Here is a 16491-nt window from a genome sequence, read left to right as displayed (position 1 = left end):
CATGCAACGACAACTTGACTCGGTCAGGTACCGTCTTGGTGTTGATGCTCATGAGGTTCATCTGATCTTGCCAAGTCTTGTTGTGTCAGCAGTGCTTTGAAAGTAGTGTTAGGTGTGAAGGCAGCTTGGGAACTGGCCAGTTCCGGAGCAAACGAACGAGTAACTGGTTGAGATGCTGGTACAGTTGAAGAGGATGCTGCAGCTGGTGGAGCAGGTGATACTGTGTTTGTAGATTTAGCCGGTGGACTTGGACCTTCTACTGCACTATAAGTACCAGCAGAATCTCGACGGCAGAACCTTTTCCGTTTCACCCGACGAGTAACAACACTCCCTACTATATTATTTTCCTTGCTCTTTTTTGACTTTGCCATGTCAAGCTGTACCCACAACACAAAAGAATAAAATCACTCTTCAGAACTCATTGATGCATGATACAGACAAGCAATACTTTGATGTAAGACAACCGTATGAGGATGGAATATGTAAGAAAAACAGGATGGCAAGACATATTCACACCTATGATGTGCAAACTAAGCAGAATGATTTTCAAGAAAATAGAAGTAATGCAAGCTAGACACCATATGAAAGATGCAACCAATATTACTCTGCCAAGTTAAAAGTGTGTTGTCATAAGTGGCAATTCGAAAAATTAGAAGCAGTACAACGTAGCAATCAATGCAAGATGCAACCACTATCAAACTGCCATGTTAGAAGCGTCCAATCATGAGTGACTGATGCAGGATACACAACATCAGTACTTTGATGTAAGAACATGGTATGATAGATAGATGCAGTGTATTCTAGATACAGAAAGCCATGTCATATGCACATGTATAACGTATAAACTCAGAAGGTGCAATTTAATCAAAATAGAAGAAATACATGCTAGACAACATATGCAACATGAAACCAATTATCACACTGTCAACTTAGAGCAAGCACCTGCGATGGTGGAGTACGGGAGATGAACTCATCATGTAGACTTGGGACTTCAACTTCATTAGCAGTACCAGTGGCAAATCTAGAGAGTCTCTGTTTGTGTCGGTGGGGAGGACCACCAACATCCCCTAACTTACTCTTTTCCTTCCTATTTTCTGATATTGCCTTATGAAGTCAAAACCACAAGAAGATGAATAAAATTAGCTCTGCATAACTGGTTGATGCATGATACAGACGAACACTACTTTGATGTAAGGCAAGCACATGATAGGAGGATGGAATATATACAAAAAAAGACAGCGTTTCATATTCACACGTACGATAGGAGGATGGAATATGTATGAAAAACAGTAAGCGGAAGGCATTTCAACAAAATTAGAAGAAATGCAAGCTAGGCACCATATGAACATGCAACCAATATCACTCTATCAGGTAAAAAGTGTCTCGTCGTAAGAGCCATTTTAAGAAATTAGAAGCAGTACAAGCTAGAAGACAATGCAAGATGCAATCTACATCACAGTCCCAAGTTAAATGTGTCTTATGGGTAAGTGATCGTTGCAGGTATAAGTTGTAAGCTACACAGATGCAATTCAACATAATCAGAAGCAATACAAACTAGACATCAAACGGAAAACGCAACCACGTATAACAGTTCCAAGTAAGAGCAAGCACCTGTGATGGTGGAGTAGGGGAGATGTGCTCATCATGTACACATATGTTCTAGAAACAGGAACACGTGTCATATTCACAGGCATTATGTGTAAAGTAAGCAGATGCAATTCAAGTTAGAAGCAATACAAGCTAGACATCATACACAACATGCAACCACATATAATAGTGTCAAGTTAGAGCAAGCACCTGTGATGGTGGAGTAGGGGAGATGTGCTCATCATCTACACAGCTACGTTGACTATCTAGCCTTGTGTTGTCTTGCGAATCTTGTTGGGAGGATGGCGGAGTAGAATCTGTAGAGACCCCCTGTTTGAGTTGCTCCGAAGGACCACCATCATCCACTACCGGACTAATTTCCTTCAGCTGTAATGATTTTGCTCTTCGGAACTCATTCATGCATGATACTGACGAACACTACTCGGATGAAAGGCAAACACATGATGCGAGGATGGAATATGTATGAAAAACAGGATCGTGTGACATATTCACACCTATTATGTGGTAACTAAGCAGAGGGCATTTCAACAAATCAGAAGCACTGCAAGCTAGATGATATGTCTCCAACGTATCTATAATTTTTGATTGCTCCATGCTATATTATCTACTGTTTTGGGCAATATTGGGATTTATTTTCCACTTTTAAATTATTTTTGGGACTAACCTATTAACCGGAGGCCCAACCCAGATTTGCTGTTTTATGCCTATTTCAGTGTTTCGAAGAAAAGGAATATCAAACGGAGTCAAAACGGAACGAAATCAACTGGAGAAGTTATTTTTGGAACGAAAGCCACCAGATAGACTTGGACTCCACGTCAGGAGATACAGGAGGTGCTCACGAGGGTGGGGGGCGCGCCCCCCTAGGGCGCCCCCTGCCTCGTGGGTCCCCCGTAGCTCCTCCGACGTACTTCTTGCACCCATATATATCGTCGTACCCTAAAACTTCCAGAACACATAATAGATCAGGAGTTCCGCCGCCAGAAGCCTCCGTAGCCATTGAAAGCCAATCTAGACCCGTTCCGGCACCCTGCCGGAGGGGGCAATCCTTCTCCTGTGGCCATCTTCATCATCCCGGTGCTCTCCATGACGAGGAGGGAGTAGTTCTCCCTCGGGGCTGAGGGTATGTACCAGTAGCTATGTGTTTGATCTCTCTCTCTCTCTCTCTCTCTCTCGTGTTCTTGATTTGGCACGATCTTGATGTATCGCGAGATTTGCTATTATATTTGGATCCTATGATGTTTCTTCCCCCCTCTACTCTCTTGTAATGAATTGAGTTTCCCCTTTGAAGTTATCTTATCGGATTGAGTCTTTAAAGATTTGAGAACACTTGATGTATGTCTTGCCGTGCGTATCTGTGGTGACAATGGGATACCACGTGATTCACTTGATGTATGTTTTGGTGATCAACTTGCGGGTTCCGCCCATGAACCTATGCATAGGGGTTGGCACACGTTTTCGTCATGATTCTCCGGTAGAACTTTGGGGCACTCTTTGAGGTCCTTTGTGTTGGTTGAATAGATGAATCTGAGATTGTGTGATGCATATCGTATAATCATACCCACAGATACTTGAGGTGACATTGGAGTATCTAGGTGACATTAGGGTTTTGGTTGATTTGTGTCTTAAGGTGTTATTCTAGTACGAACTCTAGGGCCCTTTGTGACACTTATAGGAATAGCCCAACAGATTGATTGGAAAGAATAACTTTGAGGTGGTTTCGTACCCTACCATAATCTCTTCGTTCGTTCTCCGCTATTAGTGACTTTGGAGTGACTCTTTGTTGCATGTTGAGGGATAGTTATATGATCCAATTATGTTATTATTGTTGAGGGAACTTGCACTAGCGAAAGTATGAACCCTAGGCCTTATTTCCACACATTGCAATACCGTTTACGCTCACTTTTACCATTAGTTACCTTGCTGTTTTTATATTTTCAGATTACAAAAACCATTATCTACTATCCATATACCACTTGTATCACCATCTCTTCGCCGAACTAGTGCACCTATACAATTTACCATTGTATTGGGTGTGTTGGGGACACAAGAGACTCTTTGTTATTTGATTGCAGGGTTGCTTGAGAGAGACCATCTTCATCCTACGCCTCCTATGGATTGATAAACCTTAGGTCATCCACTTGAGGGAAATTTGCTAATGTCCTACAAACCTCTGCACTTGGAGGCCCAACAACGTCTACAAGAAGAAGGTTGTGTAGTAGACATCAAGCTCTTTTCTGGCGCCGTTGCCGGGGAGGTGAGTGCTTGAAGGTATATCTTTAGATCTTGCAATCGAGCCTTTTAGTTTCTTGTTTTATCACTAGTTTAGTTTATAAAAGAAAATTAAAAAAATGGAATTGAGTTTGTCTCATACGCTTCACCTTTTTAATATCTTTCGTGAGTATGATGGAAAGGATAATTGTGCTCAAGTGCTAGAAGAAGAAATCTATAAAAATTTTGGCACTAAATATTTGAATGATGAGCATGATTGCAATGTTGTTAGTATGAATTCCTTGAATATCCATGATGCTAATGATATGCAAAGCCACAAGCTTGGGGAAGCTATGTTTGATGAAGATGATATTTTTTGTCCCCCAAGTTTTGATGAGCAAATCTATTATGATGAAAGCAGGCTTCCTATCTATGATGATTATTGTGATGACACATATGCTTTAAAGAACAATGATAACCATGAAACTTGTCATCTTGATCTTAATTTTCAATCACATGATAGTTATTTTGTTGAGTTTGCTCCCACTATTATTCATGAGAAGAAATTTTCTTATGTGGAGAGTAATAAAATTTCTATGCTTGTAGATCATGAAAAGAATGCTTTAGGTGCTGGTTATATTGTTGAATTCATTCATGATGCTACTGAAAATTATTATGAGGGAGGAATATATGCTTGTAGGAGTTGCAATAATATCAAGTTTCATCTCTATGTGCTTAAAGTTTTGAAGTTATGCTTGTTTTACCTTCCTATGCTAGTTGATTATTGTTCCCACAAGTTGTTTGATCACAAAATCCCTATGCATAGGAAGTATGTTAGACTTAAATGTGCTAGTAATATTCTTCATGATGCTCTCTTTATGTTACAATTCTTATCCTTTATGTGAGCATCATTGAAATCATCATGCCTAGCTAGGGGCGTTAAACGATAGCGCTTGTTGGTAGGCAACCCAATTTTATTTTTGTCCATTGCCTTTTGTTCTTGTTTAGTAATAAATAATTCATATAGACTCTGTTTGGATGTGGTTTTATTCTTTTAATTAGTGTTTGTGCCAAGTAGAACCTTTGGGAAGACTTGGGGAGAGTCTTGTTGATCATGCTGTCAAAAACAGAAACTTTAGCGCTCACGAGAATTGCTGCCATTTTTATTTGGAGAGTGCTATTTAGTTAATTCTTTTTGCATATGATTAACAGACAAATTCCTCAGGTCCCGCAATGTATTTGAGAATTTTATGAGTTCCATAAGTATACGTTTGATCCAGATTACTACAGACTGTTCTGTTTTTGACAGATTCTGTTTTTCATGTGTTGTTTACTTATTTTGATGAATCTATGGCTAGTAAAATAGTTTATAAACCATAGAGAAGTTGGAATACAGTAGGTTTAACACCAATATAAATAAATAATGAGTTCATTACAGTACCTTGAAGTGGTGATTTATTTTCTTATACTAACGGAGCTTACGAGTTTTTTGTTAAGTTTTGTGTTGTGAAGTTTTCAAGTTTTGGGTAAGGATTCGATGGACTATGGAATAAAGAGTGGCAAGAGCCTAAGCTTGGGGATGCCCAAGGCACCCCAAGGTAATATTCAAGGACAACCAAGAGCCTAAGCTTAGGGATGCCCCGGAAGGCATCCCCTCCTTCGTCTTCGTTCATCGGTAACTTTACTTGGAGCTATATTTTTATTCGCCACATGATATGTGTTTTGCTTGGAGCGTCAATTTATTTTGCTGTGCTTGCTGTTTAAATAGAATACCAAGATCTGAAATTATTAAATGTTAGAGAGTCTTCACATAGTTGCATAATTATTTGACTACTCATTGATCTTCACTTATATCTTTCGGAGTAGTTTGTCATTTGCTCTAGTGCTTCACTTATATCTTTTAGAGCAAGGTGGTAGTTTTATTTTGAAGAAATAGATGAACTCTCATGCTGCACTTATATCATTCTGAGAGTCTTAAATAGCATGGTAATTTGCTTAAAATCCTAATATGCTAGGTATTCAAGAATAATAAAACTTTCTTATGAGTGTGTTGAATACTATGAGAAGTTTGATGCTTGATAATTGTTTTGAGATATGAGGATGGTGATATTAGAGTCATGCTAGTTGAGTGGTTATGAATTTGAGAAATACTTGTGTTGAAGTTTGTGATTCCCGTAGCATGCACGTATGGTGAACCGTTATGTGATGAAGTCGGAGCATGATTTATTTATTGATTGTCTTCCTTATAAGTGGCAGTTGGGGATGAGCGATGGTCTTTTCCTACCAATCTATCCCCCTAGGAGCATGCGCGTAGTACTTTGTTTCGATAACTAATAGATTTTTGCAATAAGTATGTGAGTTCTTTATGACTAATGTTGAGTCCATGGATTATACGCACTCTCACCCTTCCACCATTGCTAGCCTCTCTAGTACCGTGCATCTTTCGCCGGTACCATAAACCCACCATACACCTTCCTCAAAACAACCACCATACCTACCTATTATGGCATTTCCATAGCCATTCCGAGATATATTGCCATGCGACTTTCCACCATTCCGTTTATTATGACACGCTTCATCATTGTCATATTTCTTTGCATGATCGTGTAGTCGACATTTTATTTGTGGCAAAGCCACCATTCATAATTCTTTCATACATGTCACTCTTGATTCATTGCATATCCCGGTACACCGCCGGAGGCATTCATATAGAGTCATACTTTGTTCTAGTATCGAGTTGTATCATTGAGTTGTAAATAAATAGAAGTGTTATGATCATCATTCAATAGAGCATTGTCCCCAAAAAAAGAGAAAGGCCATACAAAAAAGAAGAGAAAGGCCAAATAAAAAAATAAAGGCCAAAAAAAGGAAAGGCCAAATAAAAAAATGGGGGGACAATGCTACTATCCTTTTACCACACTTGTGCTTCAAAGTAGCACCATGATCTTGATGATAGAGAGTCTCCTATGTTGTCACTTTCATATACTAGTGGGAATCTTTCATTATAGAACTTGGCTTGTATATTCCAATGATGGGCTTCCTCAAAATGCCCTAGGTCTTTGTGAGCAAGCGAGTTGGATGCACACCCACTAGTTTCTTTTGTTGAGCTTTCATATACTTATAGCTCTAGTGCATCCGTTCCATGTCAATCCCTACTCACTCACATTGATATCTATTGATGGGCATCTCCATAGCCCGTTGATACGCCTAGTCGATGTGAGACTATCTTCTCCCTTTTTGTCCTCTCCACAACCACCATTCTATTCCACCTATAGTGCTATGTCCATGGCTCACGCTCATGTATTGCGTGAAGATTGAAAAAGTTTGAGAACATCAAAAGTATGAAACAATTGCTTGGCTTGTCATCGGGGTTGTGCATGATTTAAATATTTTGTGTGGTGAAGATAGAGCATAGCCAGACTATATGATTTTGTAGGGATAACTTTCTTTGGCCATGTTATTTTGAGAAGACATGATTGCTTAGTTAGTATGCTTGAAGTATTATTATTTCTATGTCAATATGAACTTTTGTCTTGAATCTTATGGATCTGAATATTCATATCACAAGTAAGAAGAATTATATTGAAATTATGCCAACTAGCATTCCACATCAAAAATTATCTTTTTATCATTTACCTACTTGAGGACGAGCAGGAATTAAGCTTGGGGATGCTTGATACGTCTCCAACGTATCTATAATTTTTGATTGCTCCATGCTATATTATCTACTGTTTTGGGCAATTGGGCTTTATTTTCCACTTTTATATTATTTTTGGGACTAACCTATTAACCGGAGGCCTAGCCCAGATTTGTTGTTTTATGCCTATTTCAGTGTTTCGAAGAAAAGGAATATCAAACGGAGTCGAAACAGAACGAAATCAACTGGATAAGTTATTTTTGGAACGAAAGCCACCGGATAGACTTGGACTCCACGCCAGGAGATACGGGAGGTGCTCACGAGGGTGGGGGGCGCGCCCCCTGCCTCGTGGGGCCCCCATAGCTCCTCCGACGTACTTCCTGCACCCATATATATCGTCGTACCCTAAAACTTCCAGAACGCATAATAGATCGGGAGTTCCGCCGCCAGAAGCCTCCGTAGCCACCGAAAGCCAATCTAGACCCATTCCGGCACCCTGCCGGAGGGGGCAATCCTTCTCCGGTGGCCATCTTCATTATCCCGGTGCTCTCCATGACGAGGAGGGAGTAGTTCTCCCTCGGGGCTGAGGGTATGTACCAGTAGCTATGTGTTTGATCTCTCTCTCTCTCTCTCTCGTGTTCTTGATTTGGCACGATCTTGATGTATCGCGAGATTTGCTATTATATTTGGATCCTATGATGTTTCTTCCCCCTCTACTCTCTTGTAATGAATTGAGTTTCCCCTTTGAAGTTATCTTATCGGATTGAGTCTTTAAAGATTTGAGAACACTTGATGTATGTCTTGCCGTGCGTATCTGTGGTGACAATGGGATACCACGTGATTCACTTGATGTATGTTTTGGTGATCAACTTGTGGGTTCCGCCCATGAACCTATGCATAGGGGTTGGCACACGTTTTCGTCGTGATTCTCCGATAGAACTTTGGGGCACTCTTTGAGGTCCTTTGTGTTGGTTGAATAGATGAATCTGAGATTGTGTGACGCATATCGTATAATCATACCCACGGATACTTGAGGTGACATTGGAGTATCTAGGTGACATTAGGGTTTTGGTTGATTTGTGTCTTAAGGTGTTATTCTAGTACGAACTCTAGGGCTGTTTGTGACACTTATAGGAATAGCCCAACGGATTGATTGGAAAGAATAACTTTGAGGTGGTTTCGTACCCTACCATAATCTCTTCGTTCGTTCTCCGCTATTAGTGACTTTGGAGTGACTCTTTGTTGCATGTTGAGGGATAGTTATATGATCCAATTATGTTATTATTGTTGAGGGAACTTGCACTAGCGAAAGTATGAACCCTAGGCCTTATTTCCACACATTGCAATACCGTTTACGCTCACTTTTACCATTAGTTACCTTGCTGTTTTTATATTTTCAGATTACAAAAACCATTATCTACTATCCATATACCACTTGTATCACCATCTCTTCACCGAACTAGTGCACCTATACAATTTACCATTGTATTGGGTGTGTTGGGGACACAAGAGACTCTTTGTTATTTGGTTGCAGGGTTGCTTGAGAGAGACCATCTTCATCCTATGCCTCCTACGGATTGATGAACCTTAGGTCATCCACTTGAGGGAAATTTGCTACTGTCCTACAAACCTCTGCACTTGGAGGCCCAACAACGTCTACAAGAAGAAGGTTGTGTAGTAGACATCACTAGACACCATATGAAAGATGCAACCAATATCACTCTGCCAAGTTCAAACTGTATGGCGTTTCAACAAATTAGAAGTAGTACATGCTAGAAATCATATGCAAGACACAACCAATATCACAGTGGCGACTTAAAGGTGCCTTATCATAAGTGACTGATACGGGATATGCAAGATAGTAGTCTGATGTAGAAACAGGAACACATGTCATATTCATAGGCATTATGTGTAAAGTAAGCAGATGCAATTCAACAAAGTTAGAAGAAATACAAGCTAGACATCATACGCAACATGTAACCACATATAATAGTGCCAAGTTAGAGCAAGCACCTGTGATGGTGGAGTAGGGGAGATGTGCTCATCATCTACACAACTACGTTGACTGTCTAGCCTTGCGTTGTCTTGCGAATCTTGTTGGGAGGATGGCGGAGTAGAATCTATAGAGAACCTCTGTTTCAGTTGCTCGGAAGGACCACCATCATCCAATGCCTTGCCAATTTCCTTCAGCTTTATTGATTTTGCATTGTGAGGTCATACCGACAAGAAAAAGGAATATCATTCGCTCTTCAGAACTCATTCGTGCATGATACTAACGAACACTACTCTGATGAAAGGCAAAGTCATGATACGAGGATGGAATATGTACAAAAAAATGGACGGCTTGACATATTCACACCTATGATGTGGTAACTAAGCAGAAGGCACTTCAACAAATTAGAAACACTGCAAGACACCATATGGAAGGTGCAGTCAATATCACTCTGCCAAGTTAAAACTATCTCGTCATAGGTGGCGTTCATCAAACTAGAAGCAATACATGCTAGAAATCATATTCAAGACGCAAACCAATATCACACTGCCAACTTAAAGGTGTCCCATCATAAGTGACTGATGCAGGATACACAAGAAGAGTAGTTTCATGTAAGAACATGGTGTGATAGACAGATATAGTATGTACCAAAAACAGGAAATCGTGTCATATTCACATGTATCATGTGTAAGCTAAGCAGATGCAGTTTACACTAATTAGGAGCAATACGAGCTAGGCACAATATGCAACATGCAACCAGATATCACACTACCAAGTTAGAGCAAGCACCTTGGATGGTGGAGTAGGGGTGCAGAGACTTGGACCTTGTAATGCACTATCAGTACAAGGAGAATCGGTACAGATGCTCCATTTACGTTGCTGCAGAGGACCACCATCATCGCCTTCCTTACTCTTTTCCTTCCTCTTTCTTGATTTTGCCTTGTCAAGTCAAACCCACAAGAAAAAGGAATAAAATTTGCTCTTCAGAACTCATTGATGCATGATACTGACGAACACTACTTTCATGTAAGACGAACACTACATATCACACTGCCAAGTAAGAGCAAGCACTTGCGATGGTGGTGTGGGGGAATTGCGGTGATCAACTAGAGAGCTACATTGACTATCTTCATTTAGCCTTGTTTCTTGAGAATCATGTGTGGAGGATGACACTGCACTCTTTATACGAGTATGGCGTCTCACAGAAACCCACCCGGGTGACTGTCTCATCATAAGTGATTGACGAGGGATACAAAAGAGCATTAGTTTGATGTACGGACATGGTTAATAGACATATGTAGTATGTATCAAAAACAGGAAGGCATGTCATTATCAAAGGTATAATGTGTAAAGTAAGCAGATGCAATTTAACCAAATTGGAAGCAATACAAGCTAGACACCATATGCAACATGCAACCACATTTGACAGCGCGAAGTAAAAGCAAGCACCTGGGATGGTTGTGTGTGGAAATTGAGATCATCAAATGCAGAGCTAAGTTTACTGTCTCCAACTGCTAACACTGCACCCGTTAGAGTGCTGGAACGCTTAGTGCTTATCTTCGAATTACACTGGAGCGACTTCTGTCTTTTCTTTTCTGCATTCATCAACACTGCGTCAGAGTGTGAAATACCCATGCATAAAAAACAATAGTGTGAGTATGGGTGAAGTGTGTGCACAATTAGTACAGTGTAAAGGTAGCAGATAACAGGTCGGTGAGAAATAAATGACGGGAGACATATGATAGCTCTACAACATGCATGGCACACTAAATTACTACAGGATTCTATGAAAATAACACTCGACTGAAAACAAATAGGTCGGTCCATTTTTTCTGCACCGTCCGATGTACAAAGAACGGGCAGATCGCCTCCATCTACCTCCAGCGAGTCAGTGTTGACGATCTTCCTCGAAACACCAGCGACCACCGGCCTAGTATTCCCCCCTGCCTGCGCCCTCCCCTCGACCTCACCGCACCACCGTGCTTGGCACCGCCCCCGGCCATCCATTCAAGCCCCGCCGACCTCCAGATTGGGCGCAAGCAGCTCCTGCGCCCCACACCCCTATGATAGACACCGATGCGCCACTTCCCCGGGGAACAAGCGGACTAGGTGCTCCGCGCGCCTAAGCGGGTGCTGCTTCTTTTAATTGCAGATCCACTGACCCTGAATTGAAATCCAGGCGGACTACTGACCTCTAGCAAAGGTGAAATAGTAAAAGGGAGGAAACCTTGTGCATTTAGTATCACGAAGAAGATGCAGTAAGAAGCGCTCAACTAGTTTCTTTCGTGGGATGAATACGGTGTGAGCGGAGACGTAAGATTTGCACGAATAAGGGAAGAGGAGTACCTCTTTCTGCTGGCAGTGCTGTGTCCTTCTGTTTTTCCGACGATCTTCTTGTTGTTCGCCGGAAACCAGAAGTTGTGGAGGACGGTGCAGCCTTGGACGAACCCATGGCCAAGTTGTTGAGTGTGGTGTGGTGGCCGTCTGTCAGCGGCGAGGAAGCAGATTCGAGGTGGCGAACGACGGCGTACCGGGAATAGCTCCAGTGCGGTGGACGGCTGCGACAGTGGAGCCGCAGCAGTGAGGCACAGGACGGTGTGGTCGGAGTGGTTCTGGTACGGCGCACGTCAGCGTCGGCATCGTGGAGGCAGCTCTGCCTCGGCTTCAGCTGCTAAGTCCTTGAGGGCGTTGCGATTGCGGTTGCATTGGACGATGACGCCGGGGTACCGGCTCCGGCGTGATGGAGGAGGGCGGCGGTGGATTGGCCGCTATGGGTTGGAGGATGGAGGAGGCTGGGGTTTCGCGGCTAGTGGAGAGGGCTTTTTCGCGCCCACGGAGTATGAATGGGGAAACAGAGGGAGGCGAGGAACTAAGGGGGAACAATGTTTCGGTTTGAGACGCGCTTGTTTGAAATTTGGGGAAAGTTACAAACTCCCCCCCCATCTAAAATTTCAGACATATTGCGGGTTGGGGGTAGGACAGTCATGTCAGGTGTCCCAAATGTGGGCAGGATAGATTTCGGCCGAGCGCATGGGTAGGCGCCCACGGCCTATGAATGCTTCTCTGGCGTCTTGGTGAAGTTACAAACCTACCCCGGTTTAGACCTTTGGACATCGGGCCAATAGGCTACACGGGCCAGAGTTAGGACAGTAATTTCCTACCACCAAAACATTAGTCTCGCGCGGTTTCGGGTGACCAGAGGCCTATTTGGCGCTTCGTTCAGGGCCTCTTTGATTCATAGGATTGTCAAAATGAAGGAATAGGAAAAATGCAGGAATAGGGTGACATGTCCCATAGTATCCTACAGGATTTGAAAGAATGTTTGATAGCATAGGAAAAACAAAGGAATTCTACAAAGAGGTTTGAGTGGATGGAAATTTTCCTCCAAAATGTAGTACAAATGGATCATATGGAAAAATTCCTAAGGATGCCAATCCTATGAATCAAACGAGCATCAGAGGAAAAATTCCTAAGGGTTTAAATCCTCCAAAAATCCTATGAAATTCCTTTGAATCAAAGGAGCCCTCAATATTTGGGAGCAGAAGCATTTACCGTTTTCGGTTCTCTTGAATTGAACTTTCAGGATTTGTCAAACTTCACAAATCTTTACTCTTGAAAATCCTAAAGCTACGATTATTTTGGAATGGAGGGGGTACATTTGAATATACATTGTACACGAGTACATATTAAAAAATATGCAACTTACCTCAGCTCATGCATGGTTCCAGATATAATCTCCTTGGTTGCAAAAAAAAAGTTAGATATGTGTATGAATATATATAGCATGTTCAAACTCACAACAAAGATTGATGCCCCCCTTTTACATCTGATTTACAAATGCCATTATCTCGGGTTCAAATAGATGAATGCACTTCCTATGAATTCGAGTCTTCGAAACCCCCTTTATGTTGAATTCTACATGTATTCTATTTCGTAGCTAGCAATTTGGAATGTATCCATGCAAGTGACAAATGTATACAGTGCTTCACACTAACAACATGGAGTGCACTAATTAATGTTTATATATGAATTGCAAAAACATCCATTGCCTGTATTTCAAACCACTCTCACTCTATGGATCGATAATATGAAATAAACACATGCACATGCTAGAATTCAATTGCAGTTGAAGAAAGAGCCTACTCCTGGTACTGTATATTAGTGATAGGGGTGTGTACAAAGTACACGTGAATACCAGGCATTGTGCGTGTGTGTATACTATCGACGAACTAGCCCCCAAGCTTGTATAACATACTAAGGGCCTAGGGTTACAAATCATATATAGTCGGCTTATCACCAGTGGGGATAGAGTCCTCCGCGACTCTGGTAGCTTCGTGTTGTACGCCGAGTCCTCCACATGGGTCTTCGTATAACACATCTCGGTCCAACCTATATGTGGTGCAGGATGGAACCGACCCATGAGTCTTCATGTTGACCCACCACAACTAGTAATGATGTGCCCACCACACCACACACGCAATCGGCCACTAAGAAAATAAGCATATACAATAGTACAATGGTATCTAGCTCACGATACGTCTCCATATTTTGTTGATGACACTGACGGACTTTGCATTTGATGCGTGCTCTGTATTTTGTTGACGACACTTACGGTCATTGTATTTGAAGCGAAAGCATGATATGGTCACTGGACTTTAGAATAAGCTCATCACGGTCACCACATACATTTTGTCGTGCTAACCAACATGTGGTTGGATGGTTAGAGGACAGTGGTTTCTCGAGCCCACCAAGGTTAAAGTCCCGGTGCTCGCATTTATCTTGTGTTAATTTCAGCATTTTCCGACGACGTACGTTCAGTGGGAGGAGACGTTCCACTCGACTACGAGGCACCTATGGTGACTTCATAAAATCTGAAGATCATATATGTTGGCCCACTCTCTCAAAGGTGCTCATAGGGGTAGGGTTCGTGTGTGTGCGCTTATAGCGGTGAGTGCTTGCGCGTATATATGTGCCCTTGCATCTGTACCGTGTTAAACAAATACATATCATGATTATACGGTCACTGGCTCACCCGTACAACTCTGTATTTTGTTGATGACACAATCAATTGACCAGTCAAACGTTCCACGCGGCGCAACTAGTGTTGCACCATCGGGGCGCGTATCCGTGGGGCCCACCTGTCAGCCCGTATATCAAAGAAAGGAATGGTAGTTTGAGTCTGTACTGTGTTAATAAAATAGGAGTACATTTTAGGGTGATCATACGGTCACTGGCTCACCATACAGCTCCATGATTTGTTGATAACACGATCAATTGACCAGTCAAATGGTCCACATTCAGTAGCGCACATTACCATAGGGCCCATGCATCAGCGCATATATGAAGGACAAAAATGGTAATAAATGAGTGGTTCCAGGGAGGGCGGGCCGGCCGCGGGCGGCGGGGGCTGGCGGTTCGGCCGGTAGTGGCTGGAGGCTCAAGGGGGTGGAGTTTGATGATAAACTGGAGGCCCTTGATTTCGTATCCAACGGCTGGAAAATCTAATGACCAGAGATGAAAAAGTCAGTCGACTGATGTGTAGCCTCACCCCGCACGTACACATGCACGCACGCAAGACACGTACGCATGTAGGCGTGCAACACTGACACATACACACGCACGCATGCTGGCGTGCAACACTGACACGTACACATGCACTCACGAACACACGCACGTACACACCCATGCATGCAACACTGAAACGTACCCTTGCACGCACGCAACACTCGCATGCCTGCATGCACACAACACACGACGCAAGACACATGTTCAACCTATACGTGCATGCACCCTTTGTTAAGGACATGGATTGTTACGGGTATTAATCAATCTTATCTGCGATAAGCAGAACATTGATATTTGCAGCGGTCTTTATGAATCACAACGTATCGAACATGCTATCAACATAGTAGGCTTATCTACATGAAAAAGATGACATCACACTCAATGAACAATCATCGGTTTATGAAATGCCCGCTTTTGACCGCCCTGGCACACCAAAGGTTCCTGTGCTGTGCGCTGCCTGCGTTGGGTCACTGACATGCATGCCATGCACCCAAAGAGCCCACATGTCAGTGGAAGAACGGCGCGGTGTCCTAGGTCAGAGTCGAGGGCGCCACTCGCGGCACGCCCAGCTGAACACGCCTCCGTGCCGCATTCAAACGCCTCCATGAAACCCGCCCGTGTGGAAGCCGAGAAACCCACTATGGACACACGTCCGTTCATGACCGGGCCGCTCCCCTATCTCCTCCACCATTTTGTCCACTCTTACAATGGCTTACGAAGAGTAGTTATTCCACATCCAAGCCGGCTGGGTAGCCCGCCGGATATGAGCTATGCAGCTCGCTGACCTCCCTCCCCTCGCTCGATGGAGCCAGTTGCCACCCCAAGCCGTGGAATTTTGCCATGTGTTGTTTTCATGGACTAGCAAGATGCCCGTGCATTGCACAGAACATCAAGATGTATTTTTTTACAAACTCCTGCATGCATGCAAGGGATAATTAATGTCCTCCTTTCCTAGTACCACGAGGCAAACACCATTAATATTGCATCGATTAGTGTTAGTGGCCTTGTATATCTGCAAATTGTAATTTTGATAGTGGCCCCTTGTATATAAAAATGGAGGGAGAAAGATGAGAGATAAGGTGAGGAGGAGTGGGGCGTGGTGGTGATTGGTGGTCGGACTGGGCGGAGGCATGGGGATGGACGGCGCATTATGTCTAGGTTTGTATCTCTCTCACACACACCCACGTAGGCGGGGGACGTGCACGAAGAGAAGAGGTGCACGCACGAAGCACGTACCCCCGTCTCTTTCCCAACCACACCTGCGCGGGTACATGGTGGAGCTCATTTTTGTATGAAAAAGGCAGCCCACGTGGTAATTTGGCACATGGACTAGTTGTCCACTTGGTGGAGGGAGGATCGTCTACCACGGGTGAACAAACAAATTGCGACTTGACGCGTTATGTTAAATTAAAAAAAGAGGCAAACCATGTGGAGCCTACCTTAGATGCAAGGCTCTATACACTGGAGTACTTTTGATGTG

The sequence above is a fragment of the Triticum urartu genome, chromosome 2 (assembly GCF_003073215.2).
Source record: "Triticum urartu cultivar G1812 chromosome 2, Tu2.1, whole genome shotgun sequence".
In the NCBI taxonomy this organism is placed as follows: Eukaryota; Viridiplantae; Streptophyta; class Magnoliopsida; order Poales; family Poaceae; genus Triticum; species Triticum urartu.
Note: the sequence above shows the minus strand (reverse complement) of the source record.